Source organism: Festucalex cinctus, chromosome 4, assembly GCF_051991245.1.
Source record: "Festucalex cinctus isolate MCC-2025b chromosome 4, RoL_Fcin_1.0, whole genome shotgun sequence".
In the NCBI taxonomy this organism is placed as follows: Eukaryota; Metazoa; Chordata; class Actinopteri; order Syngnathiformes; family Syngnathidae; genus Festucalex; species Festucalex cinctus.
Genome location: NC_135414.1, coordinates 9,969,055 through 9,987,731, shown reverse-complemented (window position 1 = coordinate 9,987,731; position 18,677 = coordinate 9,969,055). Strand labels below are relative to the sequence as shown.

At 41.3% G+C, this 18,677-nt stretch overlaps 1 protein-coding gene and 48 non-coding genes across 50 annotated transcripts in view; 48 read left to right on the top strand and 1 right to left on the bottom strand.

Annotated features, from left to right (window-relative positions):
• Positions 1–18,677, bottom strand: part of pla2r1 (phospholipase A2 receptor 1) — a 77,531-nt gene that overhangs the window by 33,162 nt on the left and 25,692 nt on the right. The gene's annotated exons all lie outside the window — the stretch shown is intronic.
• Positions 93–165, top strand: trnaf-gaa (transfer RNA phenylalanine (anticodon GAA)). Its single transcript has one exon. It is a non-coding gene; the product is annotated as a tRNA-Phe (tRNA).
• trnaf-gaa (transfer RNA phenylalanine (anticodon GAA)) lies at positions 584–656 on the top strand. The gene has a single exon. It is a non-coding gene; the product is annotated as a tRNA-Phe (tRNA).
• Positions 893–965, top strand: trnaf-gaa (transfer RNA phenylalanine (anticodon GAA)). Its single transcript has one exon. It is a non-coding gene; the product is annotated as a tRNA-Phe (tRNA).
• Positions 1,073–1,145, top strand: trnaf-gaa (transfer RNA phenylalanine (anticodon GAA)). Its single transcript has one exon. It is a non-coding gene; the product is annotated as a tRNA-Phe (tRNA).
• trnaf-gaa (transfer RNA phenylalanine (anticodon GAA)) lies at positions 1,382–1,454 on the top strand. The gene has a single exon. It is a non-coding gene; the product is annotated as a tRNA-Phe (tRNA).
• On the top strand, positions 1,873–1,945 carry trnaf-gaa (transfer RNA phenylalanine (anticodon GAA)). The gene has a single exon. It is a non-coding gene; the product is annotated as a tRNA-Phe (tRNA).
• trnaf-gaa (transfer RNA phenylalanine (anticodon GAA)) lies at positions 2,182–2,254 on the top strand. Its single transcript has one exon. It is a non-coding gene; the product is annotated as a tRNA-Phe (tRNA).
• trnaf-gaa (transfer RNA phenylalanine (anticodon GAA)) lies at positions 2,361–2,433 on the top strand. Its single transcript has one exon. It is a non-coding gene; the product is annotated as a tRNA-Phe (tRNA).
• trnaf-gaa (transfer RNA phenylalanine (anticodon GAA)) lies at positions 2,670–2,742 on the top strand. The gene has a single exon. It is a non-coding gene; the product is annotated as a tRNA-Phe (tRNA).
• Positions 3,158–3,230, top strand: trnaf-gaa (transfer RNA phenylalanine (anticodon GAA)). Its single transcript has one exon. It is a non-coding gene; the product is annotated as a tRNA-Phe (tRNA).
• trnaf-gaa (transfer RNA phenylalanine (anticodon GAA)) lies at positions 3,649–3,721 on the top strand. Its single transcript has one exon. It is a non-coding gene; the product is annotated as a tRNA-Phe (tRNA).
• On the top strand, positions 4,275–4,347 carry trnaf-gaa (transfer RNA phenylalanine (anticodon GAA)). Its single transcript has one exon. It is a non-coding gene; the product is annotated as a tRNA-Phe (tRNA).
• trnaf-gaa (transfer RNA phenylalanine (anticodon GAA)) lies at positions 4,584–4,656 on the top strand. Its single transcript has one exon. It is a non-coding gene; the product is annotated as a tRNA-Phe (tRNA).
• On the top strand, positions 4,763–4,835 carry trnaf-gaa (transfer RNA phenylalanine (anticodon GAA)). Its single transcript has one exon. It is a non-coding gene; the product is annotated as a tRNA-Phe (tRNA).
• Positions 5,072–5,144, top strand: trnaf-gaa (transfer RNA phenylalanine (anticodon GAA)). Its single transcript has one exon. It is a non-coding gene; the product is annotated as a tRNA-Phe (tRNA).
• Positions 5,560–5,632, top strand: trnaf-gaa (transfer RNA phenylalanine (anticodon GAA)). The gene has a single exon. It is a non-coding gene; the product is annotated as a tRNA-Phe (tRNA).
• On the top strand, positions 6,367–6,439 carry trnaf-gaa (transfer RNA phenylalanine (anticodon GAA)). Its single transcript has one exon. It is a non-coding gene; the product is annotated as a tRNA-Phe (tRNA).
• Positions 6,676–6,748, top strand: trnaf-gaa (transfer RNA phenylalanine (anticodon GAA)). Its single transcript has one exon. It is a non-coding gene; the product is annotated as a tRNA-Phe (tRNA).
• On the top strand, positions 6,855–6,927 carry trnaf-gaa (transfer RNA phenylalanine (anticodon GAA)). The gene has a single exon. It is a non-coding gene; the product is annotated as a tRNA-Phe (tRNA).
• On the top strand, positions 7,164–7,236 carry trnaf-gaa (transfer RNA phenylalanine (anticodon GAA)). The gene has a single exon. It is a non-coding gene; the product is annotated as a tRNA-Phe (tRNA).
• trnaf-gaa (transfer RNA phenylalanine (anticodon GAA)) lies at positions 7,343–7,415 on the top strand. The gene has a single exon. It is a non-coding gene; the product is annotated as a tRNA-Phe (tRNA).
• Positions 7,652–7,724, top strand: trnaf-gaa (transfer RNA phenylalanine (anticodon GAA)). The gene has a single exon. It is a non-coding gene; the product is annotated as a tRNA-Phe (tRNA).
• trnaf-gaa (transfer RNA phenylalanine (anticodon GAA)) lies at positions 8,143–8,215 on the top strand. The gene has a single exon. It is a non-coding gene; the product is annotated as a tRNA-Phe (tRNA).
• Positions 8,770–8,842, top strand: trnaf-gaa (transfer RNA phenylalanine (anticodon GAA)). Its single transcript has one exon. It is a non-coding gene; the product is annotated as a tRNA-Phe (tRNA).
• Positions 9,079–9,151, top strand: trnaf-gaa (transfer RNA phenylalanine (anticodon GAA)). Its single transcript has one exon. It is a non-coding gene; the product is annotated as a tRNA-Phe (tRNA).
• On the top strand, positions 9,258–9,330 carry trnaf-gaa (transfer RNA phenylalanine (anticodon GAA)). The gene has a single exon. It is a non-coding gene; the product is annotated as a tRNA-Phe (tRNA).
• Positions 9,567–9,639, top strand: trnaf-gaa (transfer RNA phenylalanine (anticodon GAA)). Its single transcript has one exon. It is a non-coding gene; the product is annotated as a tRNA-Phe (tRNA).
• trnaf-gaa (transfer RNA phenylalanine (anticodon GAA)) lies at positions 10,058–10,130 on the top strand. Its single transcript has one exon. It is a non-coding gene; the product is annotated as a tRNA-Phe (tRNA).
• Positions 10,367–10,439, top strand: trnaf-gaa (transfer RNA phenylalanine (anticodon GAA)). The gene has a single exon. It is a non-coding gene; the product is annotated as a tRNA-Phe (tRNA).
• On the top strand, positions 10,858–10,930 carry trnaf-gaa (transfer RNA phenylalanine (anticodon GAA)). The gene has a single exon. It is a non-coding gene; the product is annotated as a tRNA-Phe (tRNA).
• trnaf-gaa (transfer RNA phenylalanine (anticodon GAA)) lies at positions 11,349–11,421 on the top strand. The gene has a single exon. It is a non-coding gene; the product is annotated as a tRNA-Phe (tRNA).
• trnaf-gaa (transfer RNA phenylalanine (anticodon GAA)) lies at positions 11,658–11,730 on the top strand. Its single transcript has one exon. It is a non-coding gene; the product is annotated as a tRNA-Phe (tRNA).
• On the top strand, positions 11,837–11,909 carry trnaf-gaa (transfer RNA phenylalanine (anticodon GAA)). Its single transcript has one exon. It is a non-coding gene; the product is annotated as a tRNA-Phe (tRNA).
• trnaf-aaa (transfer RNA phenylalanine (anticodon AAA)) lies at positions 12,146–12,218 on the top strand. Its single transcript has one exon. It is a non-coding gene; the product is annotated as a tRNA-Phe (tRNA).
• trnaf-gaa (transfer RNA phenylalanine (anticodon GAA)) lies at positions 12,325–12,397 on the top strand. The gene has a single exon. It is a non-coding gene; the product is annotated as a tRNA-Phe (tRNA).
• On the top strand, positions 12,634–12,706 carry trnaf-gaa (transfer RNA phenylalanine (anticodon GAA)). Its single transcript has one exon. It is a non-coding gene; the product is annotated as a tRNA-Phe (tRNA).
• Positions 13,122–13,194, top strand: trnaf-gaa (transfer RNA phenylalanine (anticodon GAA)). Its single transcript has one exon. It is a non-coding gene; the product is annotated as a tRNA-Phe (tRNA).
• On the top strand, positions 14,104–14,176 carry trnaf-gaa (transfer RNA phenylalanine (anticodon GAA)). The gene has a single exon. It is a non-coding gene; the product is annotated as a tRNA-Phe (tRNA).
• On the top strand, positions 14,413–14,485 carry trnaf-gaa (transfer RNA phenylalanine (anticodon GAA)). The gene has a single exon. It is a non-coding gene; the product is annotated as a tRNA-Phe (tRNA).
• On the top strand, positions 14,901–14,973 carry trnaf-gaa (transfer RNA phenylalanine (anticodon GAA)). Its single transcript has one exon. It is a non-coding gene; the product is annotated as a tRNA-Phe (tRNA).
• On the top strand, positions 15,392–15,464 carry trnaf-gaa (transfer RNA phenylalanine (anticodon GAA)). Its single transcript has one exon. It is a non-coding gene; the product is annotated as a tRNA-Phe (tRNA).
• On the top strand, positions 16,019–16,091 carry trnaf-gaa (transfer RNA phenylalanine (anticodon GAA)). The gene has a single exon. It is a non-coding gene; the product is annotated as a tRNA-Phe (tRNA).
• Positions 16,328–16,400, top strand: trnaf-gaa (transfer RNA phenylalanine (anticodon GAA)). Its single transcript has one exon. It is a non-coding gene; the product is annotated as a tRNA-Phe (tRNA).
• trnaf-gaa (transfer RNA phenylalanine (anticodon GAA)) lies at positions 16,507–16,579 on the top strand. Its single transcript has one exon. It is a non-coding gene; the product is annotated as a tRNA-Phe (tRNA).
• Positions 16,816–16,888, top strand: trnaf-gaa (transfer RNA phenylalanine (anticodon GAA)). The gene has a single exon. It is a non-coding gene; the product is annotated as a tRNA-Phe (tRNA).
• trnal-gag (transfer RNA leucine (anticodon GAG)) lies at positions 16,995–17,067 on the top strand. The gene has a single exon. It is a non-coding gene; the product is annotated as a tRNA-Leu (tRNA).
• On the top strand, positions 17,304–17,376 carry trnaf-gaa (transfer RNA phenylalanine (anticodon GAA)). Its single transcript has one exon. It is a non-coding gene; the product is annotated as a tRNA-Phe (tRNA).
• Positions 18,286–18,358, top strand: trnaf-gaa (transfer RNA phenylalanine (anticodon GAA)). Its single transcript has one exon. It is a non-coding gene; the product is annotated as a tRNA-Phe (tRNA).

Sequence of the window (18,677 nt, the reverse complement as noted above, 5' to 3'; positions counted from 1 at the left end):
CTTGAACCAAAACTATTTCCTGGAAAAATACTGCAAATCCAACCTGTTCTAACCGTTTGTTGAGTGAGCCACTCTGGACAGCACATACACAAGCCGAAATAGCTCAGTTGGGAGAGCGTTAGACTGAAGATCTAAAGGTCCCTGGTTCAATCCCGGGTTTCGGCAGTTTAAAGCAGTATTCTTTTTCCTTGAACCTAAAGAATGACCTGTAATAAGCAGTTCCAACCCTTTGTTGAGTGAGCCAATCTCAACAATTAGGCTAGTTTTGTGAGCCGAAATAACTCAGTTGGGAGAGTGCTAGACTGAAAATCTAAAACTCATTTTTTCAATTCAGGGTTTCGGCAATTTAAAACAGTGTCTTCGCACAAACTTCAGGTCTGTGCGAAGCCATTTGAACGCTTCTTCCATCAAGTTTAATGTCTATATACTTGTAAGGTTTTCTTCCTCATTAGAAACACAATTCGGCTCAATAAGAGACTGATAGTCTACTTGAACCAAAACTATTTTCTGGAATAGAATCGAGCCAATCCAGCCTGTTCCAACCGTTTGTTGAGTGAGGCACTCAGAACAGCAAGTCTCAGGAGCCGAAATAGCTCAGTTGGGAGAGCGTTAGACTGAAGATCTAAAGGTCCCTGGTTCAATCCCGGGTTTCGGCAATTTAAAGCAGTGTTTTCGCACAAAATTCAGGTCTGTGCGAAGCCATTTGAACGCTTATTCCATCAAGTTTCATCTCAAAATACAAGTCAGGTCTTCTTCCTCACATGAAAGAGAATTCAGCTCAATAAGAGACTGACAGTATACTTGAACCAAAACTATTTTCTGGAAAAAGACTGCCAATCCAACCTGTTCTAACCGTTTGTTGAGTGAGCCACTCTGGACAACACATACGCAAGCCGAAATAGCTCAGTTGGGAGAGCGTTAGACTGAAGATCTAAAGGTTCCTGGTTCAATCCCGGGTTTCGGCAGTTTAAAGCAGTATTCTTTTTTCCTTGAACCTAAAGTATGACCTGTAATAAGCAGTTCCAACCCTTTGTTGAGTGAGCCAATCTCAACAATTAGGCTAGTTTTGTGAGCCGAAATAACTCAGTTGGGAGAGTGTTAGACTGAAAATCTGAAAGTCCCTGTTTCAATTCAGGGTTTCGGCAATTTAAAAAAGTGTCTTCGCACAAACTTCAGGTCTGTGCGAAGCCATTTGAACGCTTCTTCCATCAGGTTTAATGTCTATATACTTGTAAGGTTTTCTTCCTCATTAGAAACACAATTCGGCTCAATAAGAGACGGACAGTCTACTTGAACCAAAACTATTTCCTGGAAAAATACTGCAAATCCAACCTGTTCTAACCGTTTGTTGAGTGAGCCACTCTGGACAGCACATACACAAGCCGAAATAGCTCAGTTGGGAGAGCGTTAGACTGAAGATCTAAAGGTCCCTGGTTCAATCCCGGGTTTCGGCAGTTTAAAGCAGTATTCTTTTTCCTTGAACCTAAAGAATGACCTGTAATAAGCAGTTCCAACCCTTTGTTGAGTGAGCCAATCTCAACAATTAGGCTAGTTTTGTGAGCCGAAATAACTCAGTTGGGAGAGTGCTAGACTGAAAATCTAAAACTCATTTTTTCAATTCAGGGTTTCGGCAATTTAAAACAGTGTCTTCGCACAAACTTCAGGTCTGTGCGAAGCCATTTGAACGCTTCTTCCATCAAGTTTAATGTCTATATACTTGTAAGGTTTTCTTCCTCATTAGAAACACAATTCGGCTCAATAAGAGACTGATAGTCTACTTGAACCAAAACTATTTTCTGGAATAGAATCGAGCCAATCCAGCCTGTTCCAACCGTTTGTTGAGTGAGGCACTCAGAACAGCAAGTCTCAGGAGCCGAAATAGCTCAGTTGGGAGAGCGTTAGACTGAAGATCTAAAGGTCCCTGGTTCAATCCCGGGTTTCGGCAATTTAAAGCAGTGTTTTCGCACAAAATTCAGGTCTGTGCGAAGCCATTTGAACGCTTATTCCATCAAGTTTCATCTCAAAATACAAGTCAGGTCTTCTTCCTCACATGAAAGAGAATTCAGCTCAATAAGAGACTGACAGTCTCCTTGAACCAAAACTATTTTCTGGAAAAAGACTGCCAATCCAACCTGTTCTAACCGTTTGTTGAGTGAGCCACTCTGGGCAACACATACGCAAGCCGAAATAGCTCAGTTGGGAGAGCGTTAGACTGAAGATCTAAAGGTCCCTGGTTCAATCCCGGGTTTCGGCAGTTTAAAGCAGTATTCTTTTTCCTTGAACCTAAAGTATGACCTGTAATAAGCAGTTCCAACCCTTTGTTGAGTGAGCCAATCTCAACAATTAGGCTAGTTTTGTGAGCCGAAATAACTCAGTTGGGAGAGTGTTAGACTGAAAATCTGAAAGTCCCTGTTTCAATTCAGGGTTTCGGCAATTTAAAAAAGTGTCTTTGCACAAACTTCAGGTCTGTGCGAAGCCATTTGAACGCTTCTTCCATCAGGTTTAATGTCTATATACTTGTAAGGTTTTCTTCCTCATTAGAAACACAATTCGGCTCAATAAGAGACGGACAGTCTACTTGAACCAAAACTATTTCCTGGAAAAATACTGCAAATCCAACCTGTTCTAACCGTTTGTTGAGTGAGCCACTCTGGACAACACATACACAAGCCGAAATAGCTCAGTTGGGAGAGCGTTAGACTGAAGATCTAAAGGTCCCTGGTTCAATCCCGGGTTTCGGCAGTTTAAAGCAGTATTCTTTTTCCTTGAACCTAAAGAATGACCTGTAAAAAGCAGTTCCAACCCTTTGTTGAGTGAGCCAATCTCAACAATTAGGCTAGTTTTGTGACCCGAAATAACTCAGTTGGGAGAGTGTTAGACTGAAAATCTGAAAGTCCCTGTTTCAATTCAGGGTTTCGGCAATTTAAAAAAGTGTCTTCGCACAAACTTCAGGTCTGTGCGAAGCCATTTGAACGCTTCTTCCATCAGGTTTAATGTCTATATACTTGTAAGGATTTCTTCCTCATTAGAAACACAATTAAGCTCAATAAGAGACGGACAGTCTACTTGAACCAAAACTATTTCCTGGAAAAATACTGCAAATCCAACCTGTTCTAACCGTTTGTTGAGTGAGCCACTCTGGACAACACATACACAAGCCGAAATAGCTCAGTTGGGAGAGCGTTAGACTGAAGATCTAAAGGTCCCTGGTTCAATCCCGGGTTTCGGCAGTTTAAAGCAGTATTCTTTTTCCTTGAACCTAAAGAATGACCTGTAATAAGCAGTTCCAACCCTTTGTTGAGTGAGCCAATCTCAACAATTAGGCTAGTTTTGTGAGCCGAAATAACTCAGTTGGGAGAGTGTGAGACTGAAAATCTGAAAGTCCCTGTTTCAATTCAGGGTTTCGGCAATTTAAAAAAGTGTCTTCGCACAAACTTCAGGTCTGTGCGAAGCCATTTGAACGCTTCTTCCATCAAGTTTAATGTCTATATACTAGGAAGATTTTCTTCCTCATAAGAAACACAATTCAGCTCAATAAGAGACTCATAGTCTACTTGAACCAAAACTATTTTCTGGAATAGACTCGAGCCAATCCAGCCTGTTCCAACCGTTTGTTGAGTGAGCCACTCAGAAAAAGAAGTCTCAGAAGCCGAAATAGCTCAGTTGGGAGAGCGTTAGACTGAAGATCTAAAGGTCCCTGGTTCAATCACGGGTTTCGGCAATTTAAATCAGTGTTTTCGCACAAACTCCAGTTCTGTGCGAAGCCATTTGAACGCTTTTTCCATCGTTTCATCTCAAAATGCAAGTCAGGTCTTCTTCCTCACATGAAAGAGAATTCAGCTCAATAAGAGACTGACAGTCTACTTGAACCAAAATTATTTCCTGGAAAAAGGCTGCAAATCCAACCTGTTCTAACCGTTTGTTGAGTGAGCCCATCTCAACAATTAGTCTAGTTTTGTGAGCCGAAATAACTCAGTTGGGAGAGTGCTAGACTGAAAATCTAAAACTCCTTTTTTCAATTCAGGGTTTCGGCAATTTAAAACAGTGTCTTCGCACAAACTTCAGGTCTGTGCGAAGCCATTTGAACGCTTCTTCCATCAAGTTTAATGTCTATATACTTGTAAGGTTTTCTTCCTCATTAGAAACACAATTCGGCTCAATAAGAGACTGATAGTCTACTTGAACCAAAACTATTTTCTGGAATAGAATCGAGCCAATCCAGCCTGTTCCAACCGTTTGTTGAGTGAGGCACTCAGAACAGCAAGTCTCATGGAGCCGAAATAGCTCAGTTGGGAGAGCGTTAGACTGAAGATCTAAAGGTCCCTGGTTCAATCCCGGGTTCCGGCAATTTAAAGCAGTGTTTTCGCACAAAATTCAGGTCTGTGCGAAGCCATTTGAACGCTTATTCCATCAAGTTTCATCTCAAAATACAAGTCAGGTCTTCTTCCTCACATGAAAGAGAATTCAGCTCAATAAGAGACTGACAGTCTACTTGAACCAAAACTATTTTCTGGAAAAAGACTGCCAATCCAACCTGTTCTAACCGTTTGTTGAGTGAGCCACTCTGGACAACACATACGCAAGCCGAAATAGCTCAGTTGGGAGAGCGTTAGACTGAAGATCTAAAGGTCCCTGGTTCAATCCCGGGTTTCGGCAGTTTAAAGCAGTGTTCTTTTTCCTTGAACCTAAAGTATGACCTGTAATAAGCAGTTCCAACCCTTTGTTGAGTGAGCCAATCTCAACAATTAGGCTAGTTTTGTGAGCCGAAATAACTCAGTTGGGAGAGTGTTAGACTGAAAATCTGAAAGTCCCTGTTTCAATTCAGGGTTTCGGCAATTTAAAAAAGTGTCTTCGCACAAACTTCAGGTCTGTGCGAAGCCATTTGAACGCTTCTTCCATCAGGTTTAATGTCTATATACTTGTAAGGTTTTCTTCCTCATTAGAAACACAATTCGGCTCAATAAGAGACGGACAGTCTACTTGAACCAAAACTATTTCCTGGAAAAATACTGCAAATCCAACCTGTTCTAACCGTTTGTTGAGTGAGCCACTCTGGACAACACATACACAAGCCGAAATAGCTCAGTTGGGAGAGCGTTAGACTGAAGATCTAAAGGTCCCTGGTTCAATCCCGGGTTTCGGCAGTTTAAAGCAGTATTCTTTTTCCTTGAACCTAAAGAATGACCTGTAATAAGCAGTTCCAACCCTTTCTTGAGTGAGCCAATCTCAACAATTAGGCTAGTTTTGTGACCCGAAATAACTCAGTTGGGAGAGTGTTAGACTGAAAATCTGAAAGTCCCTGTTTCAATTCAGGGTTTCGGCAATTTAAAAAAGTGTCTTCGCACAAACTTCAGGTCTGTGCGAAGCCATTTGAACGCTTCTTCCATCAGGTTTAATGTCTATATACTTGTAAGGATTTCTTCCTCATTAGAAACACAATTCAGCTCAATAAGAGACGGACAGTCTACTTGAACCAAAACTATTTCCTGGAAAAATACTGCAAATCCAACCTGTTCTAACCGTTTGTTGAGTGAGCCACTCTGGACAACACATACACAAGCCGAAATAGCTCAGTTGGGAGAGCGTTAGACTGAAGATCTAAAGGTCCCTGGTTCAATCCCGGGTTTCGGCAGTTTAAAGCAGTATTCTTTTTCCTTGAACCTAAAGAATGACCTGTAATAAGCAGTTCCAACCCTTTGTTGAGTGAGCCAATCTCAACAATTAGGCTAGTTTTGTGAGCCGAAATAACTCAGTTGGGAGAGTGTGAGACTGAAAATCTGAAAGTCCCTGTTTCAATTCAGGGTTTCGGCAATTTAAAAAAGTGTCTTCGCACAAACTTCAGGTCTGTGCGAAGCCATTTGAACGCTTCTTCCATCAAGTTTAATGTCTATATACTAGGAAGATTTTCTTCCTCATAAGAAACACAATTCAGCTCAATAAGAGACTCATAGTCTACTTGAACCAAAATTATTTCCTGGAAAAAGGCTGCAAATCCAACCTGTTCTAACCGTTTGTTGAGTGAGCCCATCTCAACAATTAGTCTAGTTTTGTGAGCCGAAATAACTCAGTTGGGAGAGTGCTAGACTGAAAATCTAAAACTCCTTTTTTCAATTCAGGGTTTCGGCAATTTAAAACAGTGTCTTCGCACAAACTTCAGGTCTGTGCGAAGCCATTTGAACGCTTCTTCCATCAAGTTTAATGTCTATATACTTGTAAGGTTTTCTTCCTCATTAGAAACACAATTCGGCTCAATAAGAGACTGATAGTCTACTTGAACCAAAACTATTTTCTGGAATAGAATCGAGCCAATCCAGCCTGTTCCAACCGTTTGTTGAGTGAGGCACTCAGAACAGCAAGTCTCATGGAGCCGAAATAGCTCAGTTGGGAGAGCGTTAGACTGAAGATCTAAAGGTCCCTGGTTCAATCCCGGGTTTCGGCAATTTAAAGCAGTGTTTTCGCACAAAATTCAGGTCTGTGCGAAGCCATTTGAACGCTTATTCCATCAAGTTTCATCTCAAAATAAAAGTCAGGTCTTCTTCCTCACATGAAAGAGAATTCAGCTCAATAAGAGACTGACAGTCTACTTGAACCAAAACTATTTTCTGGAAAAAGACTGCCAATCCAACCTGTTCTAACCGTTTGTCGAGTGAGCCACTCTGGACAACACATACGCAAGCCGAAATAGCTCAGTTGGGAGAGCGTTAGACTGAAGATCTAAAGGTCCCTGGTTCAATCCCGGGTTTCGGCAGTTTAAAGCAGTATTCTTTTTCCTTGAACCTAAAGTATGACCTGTAATAAGCAGTTCCAACCCTTTGTTGAGTGAGCCAATCTCAACAATTAGGCTAGTTTTGTGAGCCAAAATAACTCAGTTGGGAGAGTGTTAGACTGAAAATCTGAAAGTCCCTGTTTCAATTCAGGGTTTCGGCAATTTAAAAAAGTGTCTTCGCACAAACTTCAGGTCTGTGCGAAGCCATTTGAACGCTTCTTCCATCAGGTTTAATGTCTATATACTTGTAAGGTTTTCTTCCTCATTAGAAACACAATTCGGCTCAATAAGAGACGGACAGCCTACTTGAACCAAAACTATTTCCTGGAAAAATACTGCAAATCCAACCTGTTCTAACCGTTTGTTGAATGAGCCACTCTGGACAACACATACACAAGCCGAAATAGCTCAGTTGGGAGAGCGTTAGACTGAAGATCTAAAGGTCCCTGGTTCAATCCTGGGTTTCGGCAGTTTAAAGCAGTATTCTTTTTCCTTGAACCTAAAGAATGACCTGTAATAAGCAGTTCCAACCCTTTGTTGAGTGAGCCAATCTCAACAATTAGGCTAGTTTTGTGAGCCGAAATAACTCAGTTGGGAGAGTGTTAGACTGAAAATCTGAAAGTCCCTGTTTCAATTCAGGGTTTCGGCAATTTAAAAAAGTGTCTTCGCACAAACTTCAGGTCTGTGCGAAGCTATTTGAACGCTTCTTCCATCAGGTTTAATGTCTATATACTTGTAAGGATTTCTTCCTCATTAGAAACACAATTCAGCTCAATAAGAGACGGACAGTCTACTTGAACCAAAACTATTTCCTGGAAAAATACTGCAAATCCAACCTGTTCTAACCGTTTGTTGAGTGAGCCACTCTGGACAACACATACACAAGCCGAAATAGCTCAGTTGGGAGAGCATTAGACTGAAGATCTAAAGGTCCCTGGTTCAATCCCGGGTTTCGGCAGTTTAAAGCAGTATTCTTTTTCCTTGAACCTAAAGAATGACCTGTAATAAGCAGTTCCAACCCTTTGTTGAGTGAGCCAATCTCAACAATTAGGCTAGTTTTGTGAGCCGAAATAACTCAGTTGGGAGAGTGTGAGACTGAAAATCTGAAAGTCCCTGTTTCAATTCAGGGTTTCGGCAATTTAAAAAAGTGTCTTCGCACAAACTTCAGGTCTGTGCGAAGCCATTTGAACGCTTCTTCCATCAAGTTTAATGTCTATATACTAGGAAGATTTTCTTCCTCATAAGAAATACAATTCAGCTCAATAAGAGACTCATAGTCTACTTGAACCAAAACTATTTTCTGGAATAGACTCGAGCCAATCCAGCCTGTTCCAACCGTTTGTTGAGTGAGCCACTCAGAAAAAGAAGTCTCAGAAGCCGAAATAGCTCAGTTGGGAGAGCGTTAGACTGAAGATCTAAAGGTCCCTGGTTCAATCCCGGGTTTCGGCAATTTAAAGCAGTGTTTTCGCACAAACTCCAGTTCTGTGCGAAGCCATTTGAACGCTTTTTCCATCAAGTTTCATCTCAAAATGCAAGTCAGGTCTTCTTCCTCACATGAAAGAGAATTCAGCTCAATAAGAGACTGACAGTCTACTTGAACCAAAATTATTTCCTGGAAAAAGGCTGCAAATCCAACCTGTTCTAACCGTTTGTTGAGTGAGCCCATCTCAACAATTAGTCTAGTTTTGTGAGCCGAAATAACTCAGTTGGGAGAGTGCTAGACTGAAAATCTGAAAGTCCCTGTTTCAATTCAGGGTTTCGGCAATTTAAAAAAGTGTCTTCGCACAAACTTCAGGTCTGTGCGAAGCCATTTGAACGCTTCTTCCATCAAGTTTAATGTCTATATACTAGGAAGATTTTCTTCCTCATAAGAAACACAATTCAGCTCAATAAGAGACTCATAGTCTACTTGAACCAAAACTATTTTCTGGAATAGACTAGAGCCAATCCAGCCTGTTCCAACCGTTTGTTGAGTGAGCCACTCAGAAACAGAAGTCTCAGATGCCGAAATAGCTCAGTTGGGAGAGCGTTAGACTGAAGATCTAAAGGTCCCTGGTTCAATCCCGGGTTTCGGCAATTTACAGCAGTGTTTTCGCACAAAATTCAGGTCTGTGCGAAGCCATTTGAACGCTTATTCCATCAAGTTTCATCTCAAAATACAAGTCAGGACTTCTTCCTCACATGAAAGAGAATTCAGCTCAATAAGAGACTGACAGTCTACTTGAACCAAAACTATTTTCTGGAAAAAGACTGCCAATCCAACCTGTTCTAACCGTTTGTTGAGTGAGCCACTCTGGACAACACATACGCAAGCCGAAATAGCTCAGTTGGGAGAGCGTTAGACTGAAGATCTAAAGGTCCCTGGTTCAATCCCGGGTTTCGGCAGTTTAAAGCAGTATTCTTTTTCCTTGAACCTAAAGTATGACCTGTAATAAGCAGTTCCAACCCTTTGTTGAGTGAGCCAATCTCAACAATTGGGCTAGTTTTGTGAGCCGAAATAACTCAGTTGGGAGAGTGTTAGACTGAAAATCTGAAAGTCCCTGTTTCAATTCAGGGTTTCGGCAATTTAAAAAAGTGTCTTCGCACAAACTTCAGGTCTGTGCGAAGCCATTTGAAAGCTTCTTCCATCAGGTTTAATGTCTATATACTTGTAAGGTTTTCTTCCTCATTAGAAACACAATTCGGCTCAATAAGAGACGGACAGTCTACTTGAACCAAAACTATTTCCTGGAAAAATACTGCAAATCCAACCTGTTCTAACCGTTTGTTGAGTGAGCCACTCTGGACAACACATACACAAGCCGAAATAGCTCAGTTGGGAGAGCGTTAGACTGAAGATCTAAAGGTCCCTGGTTCAATCCCGGGTTTCGGCAGTTTAAAGCAGTATTCTTTTTCCTTGAACCTAAAGAATGACCTGTAATAAGCAGTTCCAACCCTTTGTTGAGTGAGCCAATCTCAACAATTAGGCTAGTTTTGTGAGCCGAAATAACTCAGTTGGGAGAGTGTGAGACTGAAAATCTGAAAGTCCCTGTTTCAATTCAGGGTTTCGGCAATTTAAAAAAGTGTCTTCGCACAAACTTCAGGTCTGTGCGAAGCCATTTGAACGCTTCTTCCATCAAGTTTAATGTCTATATACTAGGAAGATTTTCTTCCTCATAAGAAACACAATTCAGCTCAATAAGAGACTCATAGTCTACTTGAACCAAAACTATTTTCTGGAATAGACTCGAGCCAATCCAGCCTGTTCCAACCGTTTGTTGAGTGAGCCACTCAGAAAAAGAAGTCTCAGAAGCCGAAATAGCTCAGTTGGGAGAGCGTTAGACTGAAGATCTAAAGGTCCCTGGTTCAATCCCGGGTTTCGGCAATTTATAGCAGTGTTTTCGCACAAACTCCAGTTCTGTGCGAAGCCATTTGAACGCTTTTTCCATCAAGTTTCATCTCAAAATGCAAGTCAGGTCTTCTTCCTCACATGAAAGAGAATTCAGCTCAATAAGAGACTGACAGTCTACTTGAACCAAAACTATTTCCTGGAAAAAGGCTGCAAATCCAACCTGTTCTAACCGTTTGTTGAGTGAGCCACTCTGGACAACACATACGCAAGCCGAAATAGCTCAGTTGGGAGAGCGTTAGACTGAAGATCTAAAGGTCCCTGGTTCAATCCCGGGTTTCGGCAATTTAAAGCAGTATTCTTTTGCCTTGAACCTAAAGTATGATCTGTCGTAAGCAGTTCCAACCCTTTGTTGAGTGAGCCCATCTCAACAATTAGGCTAGTTTTGTGATCCGAAATAACTCAGTTGGGAGAGTGTTAGACTGAAAATCTGAAAGTCCCAGTTTCAATTCAGGGTTTCGGCAATTTAAAAAAGTGTCTTCGCACAAACTTCAGGTCTGTGCGAAGCCATTTGAACGCTTCTTCCATCAAGTTTAATGTCTATATACTTGTAAGGTTTTCTTCCTCATTAGAAACACAATTCGGCTCAATAAGAGACTGATAGTCTACTTGAACCAAAACTATTTTCTGGAATAGAATCGAGCCAATCCAGCCTGTTCCAACCGTTTGTTGAGTGAGGCACTCAGAACAGCAAGTCTCAGGAGCCGAAATAGCTCAGTTGGGAGAGCGTTAGACTGAAGATCTAAAGGTCCCTGGTTCAATCCCGGGTTTCGGCAATTTAAAGCAGTATTCTTTTTCCTTGAACCTAAAGTATGACCTGTAATAAGCAGTTCCAACCCTTTGTTGAATGAGCCCATCTCAACAATTAGGCTAGTTTTGTGAGCCGAAATAACTCAGTTGGGAGAGTGCTAGACTGAAAATCTAAAACTCCTTTTTTCAATTCAGGGTTTCGGCAATTTAAAACAGTGTCTTCGCACAAACTTCAGGTCTGTGCGAAGCCATTTGAACGCTTCTTCCATCAAGTTTAATGTCTATATACTTGTAAGGTTTTCTTCCTCATTAGAAACACAATTCGGCTCAATAAGAGACTGATAGTCTACTTGAACCAAAACTATTTTCTGGAATAGAATCGAGCCAATCCAGCCTGTTCCAACCGTTTGTTGAGTGAGGCACTCAGAACAGCAAGTCTCAGGAGCCGAAATAGCTCAGTTGGGTGAGCGTTAGACTGAAGATCTAAAGGTCCCTGGTTCAATCACGGGTTTCGGAATTTTAAAGCAGTGTTTTCGCACAAAATTCAGGTCTGTGCGAAGCCATTTGAACGCATATTCCAACAAGTTTCATCTCAAAATACAAGTCAGGTCTTCTTCCTCACATGAAAGAGAATTCAGCTCAATAAGAGACTGACAGTCTACTTGAACCAAAACTATTTTCTGGAAAAAGACTGCCAATCCAACCTGTTCTAACCGTTTGTTGAGTGAGCCACTCTGGACAACACATACGCAAGCCGAAATAGCTCAGTTGGGAGAGCGTTAGACTGAAGATCTAAAGGTCCCTGGTTCAATCCCGGGTTTCGGAAGTTTAAAGCAGTATTCTTGTTCCTTGAACCTAAAGTATGACCTGTAATAAGCAGTTCCAACCCTTTGTTGAGTGAGCCAATCTCAACAATTAGGCTAGTTTTGTGAGCCGAAATAACTCAGTTGGGAGAGTGTTAGACTGAAAATCTGAAAGTCCCTGTTTCAATTCAGGGTTTCGGCAATTTAAAAAAGTGTCTTCGCGCAAACTTCAGGTCTGTGCGAAGCCATTTGAACGCTTCTTCCATCAGGTTTAATGTCTATATACTTGTAAGGTTTTCTTCCTCATTAGAAACACAATTCGGCTCAATAAGAGACGGACAGTCTACTTGAACCAAAACTATTTCCTGGAAAAACACTGCAAATCCAACCTGTTCTAACCGTTTGTTGAGTGAGCCACTCTGGACAACACATACACAAGCCGAAATAGCTCAGTTGGGAGAGCGTTAGACTAAAGATCTAAAGGTCCCTGGTTCAATCCCGGGTTTCGGCAGTTTAAAGCAGTATTCTTTTTCCTTGAACCTAAAGAATGACCTGTAATAAGCAGTTCCAACCCTTTGTTGAGTGAGCCAATCTCAACAATTAGGCTAGTTTTGTGAGCCGAAATAACTCAGTTGGGAGAGTGTTAGACTGAAAATCTGAAAGTCCCTGTTTCAATTCAGGGTTTCGGCAATTTAAAAAAGTGTCTTCGCACAAACTTCAGGTCTGTGCGAAGCCATTTGAACGCTTCTTCCATCAGGTTTAATGTCTATATACTTGTAAGGATTTCTTCCTCATTAGAAACACAATTCAGCTCAATAAGAGACGGACAGTCTACTTGAACCAAAACTATTTCCTGGAAAAATACTGCAAATCCAACCTGTTCTAACCGTTTGTTGAGTGAGCCACTCTGGACAACACATACACAAGCCGAAATAACTCAGTTGGGAGAGCGTGAGACTGAAGATCTAAAGGTCCCTGGTTCAATCCCGGGTTTCTGCAGTTTAAAGCAGTATTCTTTTTCCTTGAACCTAAAGAATGACCTGTAATAAGCAGTTCCAACCCTTTGTTGAGTGAGCCAATCTCAACAATTAGGCTAGTTTTGTGAGCCGAAATAACTCAGTTGGGAGAGTGTGAGACTGAAAATCTGAAAGTCCCTGTTTCAATTCAGGGTTTCGGCAATTTAAACCAGTGTCTTCGCACAAACTTCAGGTCTTTGCGAAGCCATTTGAACGCTTCTTCCATCAGGTTTAATGTCTATATACTTATAAGGATTTCTTCCTCATTAGAAACACAATTCAGCTCAATAAGAGACTGACAGTCTACTTGAACCAAAACTATTTCCTGGAAAAATACTGCAAATCCAACCTGTTCTAACCGTTTGTTGAGTGAGCCACTCTGGACAACACATACGCAAGCTGAAATAGCTCAGTTGGGAGAGCGTTAGACTGAAGATCTAAAGGTCCCTAGTTCAATCCCGGGTTTCGGCAGTTTAAAGCAGTATTCTTTTTCCTTGAACCTAAAGAATGACCTGTAATAAGCAGTTCCAACCCTTTGTTGAGTGAGCCCATCTCAACAATTAGGCTAGTTTTGTGAGCCGAAATAACTCAGTTGGGAGAGTGTTAGACTGAAAATCTGAAAGTCCCAGTTTCAATTCAGGGTTTCGGCAATTTAAAGCAGTGTTTTCGCACATAATTCAGGTCTGTGCGAAGCCATTTGAACGCTTCTTCCATCAAGTTTAATGTCTATATACTAGGAAGATTTTCTTCCTCATAAGAAACACAATTCAGCTCAATAAGAGACTCATAGTCTACTTGAACCAAAACTATTTTCTGGAATAGACTCGAGCCAATCCAGCCTGTTCCAACCGTTTGTTGAGTGAGGCACTCAGAACAGCAAGTCTCAGGAGCAGAAATAGCTCAGTTCGGAGAGTGTTAGACTGTAGATCTAAAGGTCCCTGGTTCAATCCCGGGGTTCGGCAATTTAAAGCAGTACTCTTTTTCCTTGAACCTAAAGTATGACATGTAATAAGCAGTTCCAACCCTTTGTTGAGTGAGCCCATCTCAACAATTAGTCTAGTTTTGTGAGCCGAAATAACTCAGTTGGGAGAGTGCTAGACTGAAAATCTAAAACTCCTTTTTTCAATTCAGGGTTTCGGCAATTTAAAACAGTGTCTTCGCACAAACTTCAGGTCTGTGCGAAGCCATTTGAACGCTTCTTCCATCAAGTTTAATGTCTATATACTTGTAAGGTTTTCTTCCTCATTAGAAACACAATTCGGCTCAATAAGAGACTGATAGTCTACTTGAACCAAAACTATTTTCTGGAATAGAATCGAGCCAATCCAGCCTGTTCCAACCGTTTGTTGAGTGAGGCACTCAGAACAGCAAGTCTCAGGAGCCGAAATAGCTCAGTTGGGAGAGCGTTAGACTGAAGATCTAAAGGTCCCTGGTTCAATCCCGGGTTTCGGCAATTTAAAGCAGTGTTTTCGCACAAAATTCAGGTCTGTGCGAAGCCATTTGAACGCTTATTCCATCAAGTTTCATCTCAAAATACAAGTCAGGTCTTCTTCCTCACATGAAAGAGAATTCAGCTCAATAAGAGACTGACAGTCTACTTGAACCCAAACTATTTTCTGGAAAAATACTGCAAATCCAACCTGTTCTAACCGTTTGTTGAGTGAGCCACTCTGGACAACAAGCATGCAAGCCGAAATAGCTCAGTTGGGAGAGCGTTAGACTGAAGATCTAAAGGTCCCAGGTTCAATCCCGGGTTTCGGCAACTTAAAGCAGTATTCTTTTTCCTTGAACCTAAAGTATGACCTGTAATAAGCAGTTCCAACCCTTTGTTGAGTGAGCCAATCTCAACAATTAGGCTAGTTTTGTGAGCCGAAATAACTCAGTTGGGAGAGGGTTAGACTGAAAATCTGAAAGTCCCTGTTTCAATTCAGGGTTTCGGCAATTTAAAAAAGTGTCTTCGCACAAACTTCAGGTCTGTGCGAAGCCATTTGAACGCTTCTTCCATCAAGTTTAATGTCTATATACTTGTAAGGATTTCTTCCTCATTAGAAACACAATTCAGCTCAATAAGAGACGGACAGTCTACTTGAACCAAAACTATTTCCTGGAAAAATACTGCAAATCCAACCTGTTCTAACCGTTTGTTGAGTGAGCCACTCTGGACAACACATACACAAGCCGAAATAGCTCAGTTGGGAGAGCGTTAGACTGAAGATCTAAAGGTCCCTGGTTCAATCCCGGGTTTCGGCAGTTTAAAGCAGTATTCTTTTTCCTTGAACCTAAAGAATGACCTGTAATAAGCAGTTCCAACCCTTTGTTGAGTGAGCCAATCTCAACAATTAGGCTAGTTTTGTGAGCCGAAATAACTCAGTTGGGAGAGTGTGAGACTGAAAATATGAAAGTCCCTGTTTCAATTCAGGGTTTCGGCAATTTAAAAAAGTGTCTTCGCACAAACTTCAGGTCTGTGCGAAGCCATTTGAACGCTTCTTCCATCAAGTTTAATGTCTATATACTAGGAAGATTTTCTTCCTCATAAGAAACACAATTCAGCTCAATAAGAGACTCATAGTCTACTTGAACCAAAACTATTTTCTGGAATAGACTCGAGCCAATCCAGCCTGTTCCAACCGTTTGTTGAGTGAGCCACTCAGCAAAAGAAGTCTCAGAAGCCGAAATAGCTCAGTTGGGAGAGCGTTAGACTGAAGATCTAAAGGTCCCTGGTTCAATCCCGGGTTTCGGCAATTTAAAGCAGTGTTTTCGCACAAACTCCAGTTCTGTGCGAAGCCATTTGAACGCTTTTTCCATCAAGTTTCATCTCAAAATGCAAGTCAGGTCTTCTTCCTCACATGAAAGAGAATTCAGCTCAATAAGAGACTGACAGTCTACTTGAACCAAAACTATTTCCTGGAAAAAGGCTGCAAATCCAACCTGTTCTAACCGTTTGTTGAGTGAGCCCATCTCAACAATTAGTCTAGTTTTGTGAGCCGAAATAACTCAGTTGGGAGAGTGCTAGACTGAAAATCTAAAACTCCTTTTTTCAATTCAGGGTTTCGGCAATTTAAAACAGTGTCTTCGCACAAACTTCAGGTCTGTGCGAAGCCATTTGAACGCTTCTTCCATCAAGTTTAATGTCTATATACTTGTAAGGTTTTCTTCCTCATTAGAAACACAATTCGGCTCAATAAGAGACTGATAGTCTACTTGAACCAAAACTATTTTCTGGAATAGAATCGAGCCAATCCAGCCTGTTCCAACCGTTTGTTGAGTGAGGCACTCAGAACAGCATGTATCAGGAGCCGAAATAGCTCAGTTGGGAGAGCGTTAGACTGAAGATCTAAAGGTCCCTGGTTCAATCCCGGGTTTCGGCAATTTAAAGCAGTGTTTTCGCACAAAATTCAGGTCTGTGCGAAGCCATTTGAACGCTTATTCCATCAAGTTTCATCTCAAAATACAAGTCAGGTCTTCTTCCTCACATGAAAGAGAATTCAGCTCAATAAGAGACTGACAGTCTACTTGAACCAAAACTATTTTCTGGAAAAAGACTGCCAATCCAACCTGTTCTAACCGTTTGTTGAGTGAGCCACTCTGGACAACAAGCATGCAAGCCGAAATAGCTCAGTTGGGAGAGCGTTAGACTGAAGATCTAAAGGTCCCTGGTTCAATCCCGGGTTTCGGCAGTTTAAAGCAGTATTCTTTTTCCTTGAACCTAAAGTATGACCTGTAAAAAGCAGTTCCAACCCTTTGTTGAGTGAGCCAATCTCAACAATTAGGCTAGTTTTGTGAGCCGAAATAACTCAGTTGGGAGAGTGTTAGACTGAAAATCTGAAAGTCCCTGTTTCAATTCAGGGTTTCGGCAATTTAAAAAAGTGTCTTCGCACAAACTTCAGGTCTGTGCGAAGCCATTTGAACGCTTCTTCCATCAGGTTTAATGTCTATATACTTGTAAGGTTTTCTTCCTCATTAGAAACACAATTCGGCTCAATAAGAGACGGACAGTCTACTTGAACCAAAACTATTTCCTGGAAAAATACTGCAAATCCAACCTGTTCTAACCGTTTGTTGAGTGAGCCACTCTGGACAACACATACACAAGCCGAAATAGCTCAGTTGGGAGAGCGTTAGACTGAAGATCTAAAGGTCCCTGGTTCAATCCCGGGTTTCGGCAGTTTAAAGCAGTATTCTTTTTCCTTGAACCTAAAGAAAGACCTGTAATAAGCAGTTCCAACCCTTTGTTGAGTCAGCCAATCTCAACAATTAGGCTAGTTTTGTGAGCCGAAATAACTCAGTTGGGAGAGTGTTAGACTGAGAATCTGAAAGTCCCTGTTTCAATTCAGGGTTTCGGCAATTTAAAAAAGTGTCTTCGCACAAACTTCAGGTCTGTGCGAAGCCATTTGAACGCTTCTTCCATCAGGTTTAATGTCTATATACTTGTAAGGATTTCTTCCTCATTAGAAACACAATTCAGCTCAATAAGAGACGGACAGTCTACTTGAACCAAAACTATTTCCTGGAAAAATACTGCAAATCCAACCTGTTCTAACCGTTTGTTGAGTGAGCCACTCTGGACAACACATACACAAGCCGAAATAACTCAGTTGGGAGAGCGTGAGACTGAAGATCTAAAGGTCCCTGGTTCAATCCCGGGTTTCGGCAGTTTAAAGCAGTATTCTTTTTCCTTGAACCTAAAGAATGACCTGTAATAAGCAGTTCCAACCCTTTGTTGAGTGAGCCAATCTCAACAATTAGGCTAGTTTTGTGAGCCGAAATAACTCAGTTGGGAGAGTGTGAGACTGAAAATCTGAAAGTCCCAGTTTCAATTCAGGGTTTCGGCAATTTAAAAAAGTGTCTTCGCACAAACTTCAGGTCTGTGCGAAGCCATTTGAACGCTTCTTCCATCAAGTTTAATGTCTATATACTAGGAAGATTTTCTTCCTCATAAGAAACACAATTCAGCTCAATAAGAGACTCATAGTCTACTTGAACCAAAACTATTTTCTGGAATAGACTCAAGCCAATCCAGCCTGTTCCAACCGTTTGTTGAGTGAGGCACTCAGAACAGCAAGTCTCAGGAGCAGAAATAGCTCAGTTCGGAGAGTGTTAGACTGTAGATCTAAAGGTCCCTGGTTCAATCCCGGGGTTCGGCAATTTAAAGCAGTATTCTTTTTCCTTGAACCTAAAGTATGACATGTAATAAGCAGTTCCAACCCTTTGTTGAGTGAGCCCATCTCAACAATTAGTCTAGTTTTGTGAGCCGAAATAACTCAGTTGGGAGAGTGCTAGACTGAAAATCTAAAACTCCTTTTTTCAATTCAGGGTTTCGGCAATTTAAAACAGTGTCTTCGCACAAACTTCAGGTCTGTGCGAAGCCATTTGAACGCTTCTTCCATCAAGTTTAATGTCTATATACTTGTAAGGTTTTCTTCCTCATTAGAAACACAATTCGGCTCAATAAGAGACTGATAGTCTACTTGAACCAAAACTATTTTCTGGAATAGAATCGAGCCAATCCAGCCTGTTCCAACCGTTTGTTGAGTGAGGCACTCAGAACAGCAAGTCTCAGGAGCCGAAATAGCTCAGTTGGGAGAGCGTTAGACTGAAGATCTAAAGGTCCCTGGTTCAATCCCGGGTTTCGGCAATTTAAAGCAGTATTCTTTTTCCTTGAACCTAAAGTATGACCTGTAATAAGCAGTTCCAACCCTTTGTTGAGTGAGCCCATCTCAACAATTCGTCTAGTTTTGTGAGCCGAAATAACTCAGTTGGGAGAGTGCTAGACTGAAAATCTAAAACTCCTTTTTTCAATTCAGGGTTTCGGCAATTTAAAACAGTGTCTTCGCACAAACTTCAGGTCTGTGCGAAGCCATTTGAACGCTTCTTCCATCAAGTTTAATGTCTATATACTAGGAAGATTTTCTTCCTCATAAGAAACACAATTCAGCTCAATAAGAGACTCATAG